We start from the raw sequence: 12,799 nt of genomic DNA, 5'->3' as shown, positions 1-12,799 counted from the left end.
GGTAAATGGAAATCTCCCCTTGCGGAGATTTCTGTTTACCCATTCAACGTTCTGCCCTTTCAGCATTCTCGATGCGACAATATCAAATTCGATATTGTCAGCATTCGAGATGCTGATAGGACCCTTTTAGGTTGCCCTGACAATGAGTAGGTTACCTGAGTTGGGAAGGGACAAGGGGTTTAAAGTTTTATTTTATGACATTCCATCAGTCCCTTGTTACAGAGATAACTTGTTAAATATAAATAGACAATTTACTAACATAATCAAACAACAGAGTTTATACCTCTTCCTGCTAACATTATGTTATGTGCAGAAATAGTAATCAATGTCAAATAATTTGCCAGGCAGAAAATCCATCTAAGTCATCTAGGAGATAGATGGACTTATGTCAGTTGCTGGTTGTGGTTAGGTCTTCATTAAGACCTTGGTTTGCTGCATCATACCCTTCACAATCTGGATTCATGTCTCTTTGGGAACATTTGATCCCCCTTATTTCACTTCACCTAGTCCGTCTTGCTAGTGGGGGGCTGTTATTTATTTCTGGAACAAACCAGAAAGCTTCAGGTTGCCAGTCTTTCACTAGCTGGGAACAATTTCTGCAGAATTCACTATATTCCTGGATGTGAGCTTGCATTCATAAGGCTTCTTTTAGGAGGTCTTACCATAATTGTAGTTGCATCTATATAAATCCACATGGGGAAAGGGAGAAAGGCAAAGAAACTTAATGGTGCTTTATCAGATTTTATTACACTTGTTTTTTATCATCAGTTCACACACAGACACACACACGCACATACTCACACACACACACACACACACACACACACACACACACACACACACACACACACACACACACACAGTCTCTCTCTCTCTCTCTCTCATAAACACATGTACATACACACTGTCCCTCTACGTGTCTGTGTGTATGTGTATATTTGTGTATGTATAAATATATATATATATATATATATATATATATATATATATATATATATATATATATGTGGATCCTTATCAGAAGCTTGAGTTCGATATGGTCAATACCATATGATCGAGTTTCTGAAAACTCAAAGCTTTTGAATGCCGATCGCGGTAGAGTGAGGATCAGGGAATTTACCCTTTTCCATAGTGTAGTGCGATCTTAGAGTTGATATATATATATATAATATGCAGGTAGTATGGAGGACACAGCCCTCCACATGGGGGGTGCAGGAGGGGTTGCCCTTCTGCAAAACAGAAAAAAGGGAGATTTTTGTTGTTTTATGAAGTTAAAGTTTTTGGAAACTTGATCATATTGTCTTGACAATATGAATTTCAAGTTCTGAAACCTAAAGCTTCTGACATAGACCCATATAGGTGTGTGTGTGTGTGTGTGTGTGTGTGTGTGTGTGTGTGTGTGTGTGTGTGTGTGTGTGTGTGTGTGTGTGTGTGTGTGTGTGTGTTTACATATATGTATACACATATGTACATATGGTTATCAGTCATTTAATGTGTCTTAGTGCATAAAATCAAATATCAGAAATTAAGATTTCTTTACAGCACAATCAATACCTAAACCCCTCCACAAGAAAATCCCTAGCATCCACATACCTTCTCCCCTCTCTCATATACAGTTCCCCCATACTTATTAACATCCAAGCCTCCCTAAAATCCAAACTGGAAGCCTGCTATAACAAGCTATCTAAATTTGCAACAAATTTCAAATATTCCTCCCACCACTGTAAGGCACTTTGAACTCTAAATTTGCTGGAATTACCAAATTATCTCAACTTCTTACAGCTTACGACTGCGCACAAACACATCTTCAAACCATCTGACTGTCCATCCCTTAATTCCATCTTCAACTCCTACCTCCCTAACAGGCCCGTTAGATCAGAGAACACAAATTTACTCCAAGTTCAAAAGCCTGAGCCATGTCCTGGACAACTTATTTTCTCTTTCTCCCTTGCCAAAAAATGGAATGCTCTCCCATTATCTCTCAGAACAACTCTTAACCCTGTCAAATTTAAATCCTCTCTACATTCATACCTCTCCACTACTTGGAAGTGTACTTGATCATAATCCTATACTAACACCCCCCATAAAACCTTATAACTCTACTCTTTACTAGCCTATTAACTCCATATATGTTTGTGTGTGTGCATGTAGGTATGTATGAGAAGGCTGTATGTTTAGCTATAAAACTTGTTTAGTAAATTGCCAGGTATGTATACCGCAGTGGTACAGCGGTAGCATTGTTGCCTCACAGCAAGAGGTTCTCCTGTTTGATTCTCGGTTGGAGCCCCTTCTGTGTTGAGTCTGCATGTCCTCCCCGCGGTCGAGTTGCCTCCAAAAGACATGCATGAATGGGCGTGCCTTCACTGAATGTTGGGTGTCAGGCTGGTAACTCGGCACCATAAAAATCTACTGCTGATCATTAGCAGACCGGAGTTCTGCTGTGGCGACCCCTAACCGGGAAAAGCCGAAAAGACAAACAACAAGTAAATTGCCAGGTATGTTATTACTTTATAATGTGTTAAATACACAATACTGTTAATTATATTACTGTACTTTATGATACTACTGTCTTTGTACCATACAATTTCTATTTTACTGTGGAGCTTTTCTCCCCGGACCTCCACTGAAAATGGGCTCATTATGGCCCAGTGGACTTCCCCAGTTAACAAACTGCAAATAAATAAATAAATAAATAGATTTTATGTTTTAATAAATGTTAAATATATTATTTATTGTTATTCTTGTCCTCATTACTTAATCAATGTTACTTTTTTGTTTCTCCATGGCTGCCATGTAATGGTTTTAGTAACAGATGGCTTATTCAAAACAAGAAGAATAAGTAAAATAACTTCTAACATGGGCAGTTTGTTAATGTATTTGCATAGTTATTGCATCAAGTACAGTATTTACTGTTTCTTTAAAGTCACATCTAGTAGGAGAGATCACTTCAAGAGATAAGCAGTGAACATTTAATCATTGAAATGAATGGGATAAAGAGTACAGAAAACAGTGTGACATTTTCTCTTTTTCCCCAAAGGTAACCATTCTAGTTTCAAGCAAATAAATGATAAGCCCTGAAATATTAAATTCCTAATTCCTTTTTTTAAATATCTTAATCTCATGCTACCTAATATCATAAAACACTTTGTTATATTTATTATTCACCTGTGAAAAATTGGGCAAACATAGTTTTAGCAGACAAGATTTCTTCCACTGGTCCAGTAATAAATTGTCCTCTATCAAACTCTCATAACATCTAATAAGGAGGTGAAAGTTAAGACAGAGTGATAAAGAGAAAAAATTATAAACAAAAGTATACTAGAGATATGCTACAATATTTTCTATACTATTTCAGAACATTGACTGAGATTACAACTCTGAATGGCATCAAAATAACCTTCCAGCTATTATTTGTGAGGGGTACTGTCCCAACACCCCCAGAAAGGAGTTTGGTCTCTGTATCTCTCAACATATTATTTTAACTTGAATTACCGCATGGTGGAAGTAAAACTAATCATATCCTAATTTTTTGTGTTTTCATATAGGCCTTCTGAGACTACACTGTTGAGGACAGAAAATTGATTATTAAAAAAAGATGTTGCCTTGTGAGAGACTAAAGGTTGTGACATAAAGAAGTAAGGAATCAGATATAGAGTTGTTTAATAATTAATTCAGCTTGACATTCATAAAAAGAGAGACCCAGTGGAATTTATCCTAAGGAACTGTATGCAGAGTTAGTACAACCTCTCATTACTCTGAGGAGCAAAATACCGAAAGAAGATTGGAAGAAACAGATATGATTTCATAAAATGAGAGCAAAGGAAAGTCAGAAAACCATGCCAGTTAGTTGGCTTCGATGGAGCCTAATTAATGAAGATAGCAAGCTGTTAACATGCAACTTTTTACGTACCTAAGGCTAGTGGACTCAACAGTAAAGTGACCAGTAGTTCTCTTTGATTCCATTGCAGCCATTTTTTATTTACAAATGATTCCTGCCTGCGTTATTAATGCAGAAATATGACAGTTACTGAATGATCTGTTTGGAATCATTGTGATGGGCAATGCAATGGCTTTGACTGACAAAGTATCACTTTAGGTGTCATTCCCTCTATAGATGATGACCTATCCTTTCCAGGATTCCTAATTTGGTTGTAGATATTTTATACTCACTTATTGTAGGACTGAAAGGTATAAATAGTGGTTTATCAGGCTAGATAGGACTGTGCTACTCAGACAATTGAAAGAGTTGGCCCTGTGGATTTAATCAGGTAGTTAGTCATGTCTGGGCCTTAGTAGATTTCACTGGGCATTGTTGGTGATCAACACTTAGCAACTATGTAGCACTGCTGCAAAAGCTTTTGAGATTGCTGTCAATATGTTCTGGAGATTCAGATATATGGATTTCCTGTTCCATATTTCTTATTTATGGTAGCTCTTTAATTTCATATATTGTTATAAAGTGGTCTTTGTGGCTCAGGCTATATGTACTGTCTGTACTTAATTCTTATTTTTAGACATCCAACTGTTAAAGGCAAAATGTGTTCATAGTGTGTTCCCTTGACTCTGAAATCTTTGAAAAGAGGGAGTTGACCCCACACATCTGTGAATTTCTGTAACAATACTAGATGGCATTAGCAGTGGATATAATAATATTAGTCTGTGTCTGGTCAATAACCATGCATTTAAGACTGAGTGAGCAAACATTTCAATATTTGTCTGAGCTCACTGTTAATATGCTTGGGAGGAATTATGGGGCTGTGTTTTTCCATGTGGTATAAATGAATGAATGATTACTGGCTATATCTGCTATGGTTTCATACTCTTTTATTTAGTGTGGCTGTGTAAATGCAATTAAATGTGGGAAGTCATTTCTTCTTATTTTTTCCTGTTAGAAACTGTTATGTTTTGGTCTAATGTTTTTAGTTAACTCTAGGGGCTGTCATTGTTTCTCAAACTGGGTTTTGAAGAACGCTATGTTTTTAGCAAAAAGTTAAACCTACACCTGCTTCCTCTTATCTCTTTTTCCATCTTCAGTTGTACCAGCAATCTATGCTTTACTTATTGCTTGATGTGTTGGCAAGGATAAGTCCTATGTGTTAGACAGAGGAGTAATGGATAATGCATTTCACCAGAAGGGGTGCATTACCATAAGCTGATCACCTAGAACCATGGCCAGCTATACTAGGAGAGTGGGCTGCTGGGGTTTGAACCTACATTTCATGTGTGTGTGTAGCATAGTCTTTTAAAATACTAGACTGAGAGAAGCACATCCTCATGCACAACTGTTAGCCTATTCCTGTTCATCCCTGTTAAACCTCATCTATGAAATGTAAACCTGCTCCTGTCTGTCAGCAATGATGTACTATTCAATCTGGCAAGACTAAAGCACACTTCACAGCATGGACGTTATGTTATTCTACTGCCTTATGCTGTCAGTCTTTAAAAACATTATTTAACACAGTGCACATTGTTTTCTTCTTATTTTACAGCTTAAATTCCTAACTTTAAAGTGCCAAGGAGTCTACAACCATCAAGTGCCACATTTGAGAGTGAGTCTTTCTGAAGTTATGTTTTGTGTTATACATGTTTAATGTGCTTAACATTTATTTATTTATTTTGCATTTTTTTAATTTTAGTAGCTGGAGTATCCAGCTATTAAGAAGCAATTTATAGTGGCAGCACAGTACGAAATACTCTTACATATCATGCAGAGAATGCTAATACAAAATGAACAGGTGCAAGATTTGCTAAATATTAGAGTAATCATAGTGATACATTTCAAGTGGCAAGTACATGTCTAGAGACATATATAACAGATTAGTGCTAGAAAATGATATAAAGTAAAATAGATGTCAGACAAAATGGAGATGTACAGGCTTCATGTTACTTAGTTTATAGTTCAGCATGGATGTTTTCAGCACAGTGCAATATTACAGTGTAACAGACCAGAGAGGTAAATACAGCAAATATGTAGATATGCAGGCAAAGCAGTAAAGCTGCACTATCATCCTTCAAATTGAGCTTGGAAGATTGGATGGGTAATTATAATATTACCCTAGGATTGACTGGCCTAGCCCTCATGGAGGAAGGGGATATGGCATGTGTGTATACTGGTAAGGGGTAAATTGTCGCGAGATTAAGTTGTCCTGAAATTTTTATGAATCCTACTAATTCTATTTTCCAGTTTATGGTAGACATATATAAATAGTCAGTTTTGTAAATATTAATAAACCAAAAGAAAAGTCTTGATATTTGCGAGGCACTGGCTAGGCTTTGCCTAGTTGATACACTGGGAAAGTAGGTTACTATCTACATTCTTCCTACTTGCTGACCAAATGTTTTTATTATGTTAGCATAGTTACCAACTGTTACTTTTTGAGCTGAGAAAAATTCCAAGATGCGTTTTTTTTTTTCTTCCAGGACTGGCTTTATCTAAAATATGCCATTGTGATAAAATTAGAAGATCTTGGTTAGTGTGTCCGGATAGTTTCTTAACTGAGAAAAATGTTAAACTGAGGTTACTGGAAAGTTTGAACAGGCGTACAACTGCTTTCACTTATGACATTAAGTTTTTTCACTCATCACTAAAACTTTACTTTCTGCTAGAATCTAACAATAACAAAGTAAACTGCAATGCTACAGTCATGAAGCTTCTAATACACTGAAACATGTTAAAGTATTATATAATTTATTTATTTGTTTGGATATTTACTTAGTTATTGGGGGATGCTACCAGAATGGCTCTTGACCAGATAGTTTGGTTTTTAGAGCCTTATTCAGTCTCCTGGGCATATATTTATTTATTTATTCTTTAACTTGGTATGTGGAGTGCTCTGACCATGAGAATGTATTTTTGAGTTATTACTTAACATAGTTATTTTTGTTGAGTGAAAGTATCCCATTGAACAAATGGCCATGTATGTGGGGCTCAGTGGAGGTAAGTACCAAATAGTACAAAGACAACAAAATGCTAGCATCATTCTTATAATGTACAGATATATGAATAACTAACATATCAGTGCTAACAGTATAGTATGTTGCTGGTACAGTTTTAGAAATATAATAGACTTGACAAGAAGACAGAACAATTAAAGGAATCTGTGTCTGTTGTTAAAGGAAGTAATAATCATATATAGCACCAAGAAATTATTAAAACAGCAGTGCAAGATATGTTACAGATGATCGAGTTTAACATTGCTTACCATTCATACACAAATACACGTACTGATAACAGTATGTATGAAGACATGCATGATGTATACAGTAAAGCAGAGAAAAGTAATGGAGTGTTATATTTATCTAATAAGAGGGGTAGTTAAAGACAGTGTATAAGTTCAGCCACAGACAGTAAACTAGACTGGTTATTTCTAAGTATATTCATCTTACTGTTGGGATATAGGTCTTCCTTCAGTTACTGCTTTACTTACTTTAGACATGAACCAGATGGAAGCAAAGCTGCAGTAACAGTAAGCTATTGCTGCAAGGAAGGCTTCCTGCCTTATAGGTTATCTTTATGAAAATTATTAGTAACAATCAGACTCTGAGAACTGCTTATCTTTTTTGATGATAGAGTTGTCAGTAGCTGCTTTCGAAGATCTCTTATCCAGTTTCAGACACTGTCAGGGTAATGCACAGAATACAGTCTCCTGAGGCCAGCTGTAAACCATTTATAATCGCCATTCTGTTTCAGTTTTCACTCACAGTATTTACTGCACATTTAGTGTTTAGTATATACAAATATTTACAGCAGGGTTGCATTCCTGTATAAATAAATTCCATCTAATCTTTATGACTAAGCCTATTAGAGGAAGAGGGGAAAGTGTAATTGTTTGATTAATTTGTAACAGTGTAAGAGGGAAATAGTCCAAATGTGCACAAACTGCAGACACAAGGATGATTACAAGACAAGACTTCACCTGTAATACAACATTTAAGCTGGTGGCCTTTTACAGATTGTAAAGATCACTGGATTCACCCAACAGATAAGCATTAGGGGTATTGTAGCCCAGACATACTGCCTTCACAGACATTTCACTGATATACTTTCCTTCACTGTTTTAGCCAGATACACTTTATTTATTCAATTAGTTAGTTATTTAAAGCTTTGTTAACCAAACAAGTGGGCTGATCCAAAGACCCTTTTGAGCCATGAGCAGGTGCAGAGGTACGCAGTAAACAGGGACACAGTAAACACGTTTATATGTATGTACATATTAGCAGTTGGAAGCTACTCACTAGATTCTGGCACTAATTGAAAAGTCATTGAAGCACAAAGTTTACAGATTAGTGTTGGCTGAGGTATTCTAAGAGTTTTTTTCTTAAATTTAGTGATTTGCCTGAGTTAGGACAGCTGGTAGTGTCAGTTAACTGGAATCATTTTGCTGAAGCTTTTTTCTCCAACAGCAAGGCTAAAAGGAAGTGGTCTACAAAGGGTAAGACTGATGTTTTCCTGTCTTCTTAGGGAGTACGTTGTTTATATTTACAGTTTACCTCAGAGGGAAGGACGGAAGCTGTTATTTAATATTTGTCAGAGAGGAATTAAGCAGGCTGAATTGAGCAGTTGCACATAACCAGTTAGCTTTTTGCAGGGTGGTGCAATGGTGTTTCATCTGTGAAGAGATGTTGATAAATATACATATGGCATTTAAAATAGTTTTTATCTGGTTTGTGTTGTAAGCTGAGTAGCTGGAGATGATGGGCATGCCATACTCAGCTTTTAACTGAAGCACATTCTTTGCAATAGCCTTTTTCTCTTCTAGGGTAAGATGGCTAAAGATGGAGTAAGAGACCTTACATTGTGTCAAATCGTTTGAGATGTTTGTGTCTGTGTGCTGCTTGAATGATGCGATTGTGTGTAGGATGGGTCTGCGGTATCTTTATATGTTAACTGAGTTTATGGTTTTCATTGGTTGTTGTTGTGTCTTTTGGCTTTTCCCGGTTAGGGGTCGCCACAGCGGAACTCCAGTCCGCTAATGATTGGTAGTTGATTTTTACGTGCCGAGTTACCAGCCCTGACGCAGAACCTTCAACGAAGGTATGCCCATTCATGCATGTCTCCACGCAGAAGATTTCATTGGTATTGTTTTTTATTAGTAGAGGGATAGAAGTGGTTGCTGTCTATTGAGTTCCAAAGAACATAGTTGCTATTTCATAGATGTTGAGTGTGAGCTGGTTCTTATTTAGCTTATCATGGCTCACACTTTCAAAGGGTCAGCACAGGTCAATGAATAGAGTTCCTGTCAGACAACCTTTAAACATGGAGCAGATTTTGTCTTTTACTGTATAGATAACCATAAGGGTATTATGTCCACTTATAAAGCCATGCTTATACTTGATTAGTTGGCTATATTTGTTGATATGCTCAAATGCCTGGTCATATATTAATTTTTGGAATGTCTTGGTGACATGACAAAAAATGGAAATAGGGTTTAAAATTTCAACTGCTAAAAGGTAGTGAAGTAGGGAAAATGGGAATTATGAGAAAGTGCTTAAATGGGGAGGCCATTACCTGTGATGATTGGTATGTTAAAAATATGTGCTTGAGGTTATGCTAGCTGTTTAGCAAGTGGCCTTATCACTTTATCAAATGCATTAGCTACTGAGCATATTGCAGACAACAATACAGATTTCCATACAGGATCGATCGAGGCCTGGGCTAACAACAACCGCCACCAGAACTGTTAACCAATAGGGTGCTGGCAAAAATTGGGCTACTGTTGGCCGAAGGAGAAGAAGAAGAAGCAGATGAAGAAGGCATGCCCGAAGGAAGGAAGAGAGGAGGAAGGTTAGGAGTGTGGTAGTAAAGGTAGGAACTTTGAATGTTGGCAGTATGACTGGTATAGGGAGAGAGCTAGCAGATATGGTGGAGAGAAGAAGGTTGATATATTGTGTGTGCAAAAGACCAGATGGGAGGGGATTAATGCCAGTTGTATTGGAGGTGGGTTCAAATTGTTCTATCATGGTGTGGATGGGAGGAGAAATGGGCTAGGGGTTATCTTGAAGGAACAGTATCCCAAGAGTGTTTTGGAGGTGAAAAGAGTGTCAGATAGAGTGATGTTTATGATGATGGAAATTGATGGTGCAATGATGAATATTGTTAGTGCATATGCTCCACAAGTGGGGTGTGCAATGAATGAGAAAGAAAAATTTTGGAGTGAGTTGGACGAAGTGGTGGTGAGTGTACCCAAGTGTGAGATGCTGGTGATTGGAGCGGATTTCAATGGACATGTTGGTGAAGGAATAGAGGGGATGAGGAAATGATGGGTAGGTATGGTGTTAAGGAGAGGAATGCAGAAAGTCAGATGGTAGTGGATTGTGCAAAAAGGATGGACATGGCTGTGGTGAGTACATATTTTAGGAAGAGGGAGGAGCATAGGGTAACGTACAAGAGTGGAAGAAGATGCACGCAGGTGGATTATATCCTATGCAGGAGGGCCAGTCTGAAGGAGATTGGAGACTGTAAAGTGGTGACAGGGGAAAGAGTAGTTAGGCAGCATAGAATGGTGGTCAGTAGGATGATGTTGGTGATCAAGAAGAGGAGGAGGCGTGTTAGAGCAGTGCCAAAGATCAAGTGGAAGTTGAAAAATGGTAATTGTGAGGTGGAGTTCAGGGAAGAATTGTGACAGGTACTGGGTGGCAGTGAAGAGTTACCAAATAGCTGGACAACTACAGAAGAACTGGTAAGCGAGACAGCAAGAAAGGTGCTTGGTGTGACATCTGGACAGAGGAAGGTGGGAAAGGAGACCTGGTGGTGGAATAAGGAAGTACAGGAAAGTACATAGAGGAAGAGGCTGGTGAAGAAGAAGTGAGATTGTCAGAGAGATGAAGAAAGTAGACAGCAGTATAAGGAGATGAGGCGCATGGCAAAGAGATAGGTGGCGAAGGATAAAGATAAGGTATATGGAGAGTTGTATGAAAGGTTGGACAGTAAGGAAGGAGAAAAGGACCTGTACCGATTGACTAGACAGAGGGACTGAGCTGGGAACAATGTGCAGCAGGTAAGGGTGATAAAGGATAATAAGGGAAACATACTTACAAGAGAGGAGAGTGTGTTGAGCAGATGGAAGGAGTACTTTGAGGGGCTGATGAATGAAGTGAATAAGAGAGAAAGAAGGTTGGATGCTGTTGAGATAGTGAATCAGGAAGTGCAATGGATTAGCAAAGAGGAAGTAAGGACAGCTATAAAGAGGATGAAGAATGGAAAGGCTGTTGGTCCAGATGACATACCAGTGTAAGCATGGAGGTGCTTAGGAGAAATGCCAGTGAAGTTTTAACCAGATTGTTTAATGAAATCTTGCAAAGTGAGAGGATGCCTGAAGAATGGAGAAAAAGTGTTTTGGTATCAAATTTTTAAGACTAAGGGTGATGTGCAGAACTGTAGTAACTACAGAAGGATAAAAGTGATCAGTCACAGCATGAAGTTATGGGAAAGAGTAGTGAAAGCTAGGTTAAGAAGGGAGGTGATGATTAGTGATCAGCAGTATGGTTTCATGCCAGGAAAGAGCACTACAGATGCAATGTTTGCTCTGAGAGTGTTAATAGAGAAGTACAGAGAAGGTCAGAAGGAGTTGCATTGTGTCTTTGTGGACTTAGAGAAAGCATATGACAGGGTGCCTAGAGAGGAGTTGTGGTATTGTATGAGGAAGTCTGAAGTGGCAGACAAGTATGTAAAAGTGGTACAGGATATGTACAAGGGTAGTGTGACAGTGGTGAGGTCTGTGGTGGGAGTGTCTGATGCATTTAAGTTGGACGTGGGATTATATCAAGGATCAGCTCTGAGCCCTTTCTTATTTGCAATGGTGATGGACAGATTGACAGACAAGATCAGACAGGAGGCCCTGTGGACTATGATGTTTGCAGATGATATTGTGATCTGTACTGAGAGTAGGGACCAGGTTGAGGAGACCCTGGAGAGGTGGAGATATGCTCTAGAGAGGAGAGGAATAAAGGTCAGCAGGACTAAGACAGAATATATGTGTGTGAATGAGAGGGAGGACAGAGGAATGGTGAGGATGCAGGGGGTAGAGCTGGTGAAGGTGGATGAGTTTAAATACCTGGGATCAGCAGTTCAGAGAAATGGTGAGTGTGGAAGAGAGGTGAAGAAGAGAGTACAGGCAGGGTGGAGTGGGTGGAGAAGAGTATCAGGAGTGATTTGTGACAGACGGGTACCAGTCAGAGTGAAAGGAAAGGTCTACAAGAGGGCAGTGGGACCAACTATGTTATATGGGTTGGAGATGGTAACACTGACAAAAAGGCAGGAGTCAGAGCTGGACATGGCAGACTCAAAGATGTTAAGATTTGTACTGGGTGTGATGAGGATGGACAGGATTAGGAATGAGTATGTTAGAGGGTCAGCTCAGGTTGGACAGTTTGAAGACAAAGCCAGAGAGGTGAGATTGCATTGGTTTGGACATGTGCTGAGGAGGGATGCTGGGTATATTAGGAAAAGGATGCTAAAGATGGAGATGCCAGGTAAGAGGAAAAGAGCAAGGACTAAGATAAGGTTTATGGATGGGGTGAGAGAGGACATGCAGGTGGTTGGTGTGACAGAGAAAGATACAGAGGACAGGAAGAAATGGAAACAGATGATCCACTGAGGCAACCCCTAATGGGAACAGCCAAAAGAAAAAGAAGACTACCTACCAAGCATAGGGTTGCCACCTTTCATTGTGACTAAAACTGGAGTAAGGCCCCACCCCTCGCATCACCTGTAACCCTGCCCATTTCTGTCCCTCTCCCGCCTATTTTGTGATGTCACTATGATGTCAGCTGACAGGAATGCCCTCTTTTTCCACTCCTG

General features: G+C 38.7%; 1 long non-coding RNA gene across 2 annotated transcripts in view; it reads left to right on the top strand.

Annotated features, from left to right (window-relative positions):
• Window positions 1–12,799, top strand: part of LOC122817324 — a 179,550-nt gene that overhangs the window by 98,682 nt on the left and 68,069 nt on the right. For both annotated transcript variants that reach the window (XR_006367201.1, XR_006367202.1), the window contains exon 2: window positions 5,490–5,549. This is a non-coding gene — a long non-coding RNA (uncharacterized LOC122817324). The remainder of the gene's footprint in view (window positions 1–5,489; window positions 5,550–12,799) is intronic.

The sequence above is a fragment of the Protopterus annectens genome, chromosome 12.part0, assembly GCF_019279795.1.
Source record: "Protopterus annectens isolate FY-2018-M chromosome 12.part0, PAN1.0, whole genome shotgun sequence".
NCBI classification, from domain to species: Eukaryota; Metazoa; Chordata; order Ceratodontiformes; family Protopteridae; genus Protopterus; species Protopterus annectens.
Note: the sequence above shows the minus strand (reverse complement) of the source record. Positions and strands in the feature narration are given on the sequence as shown.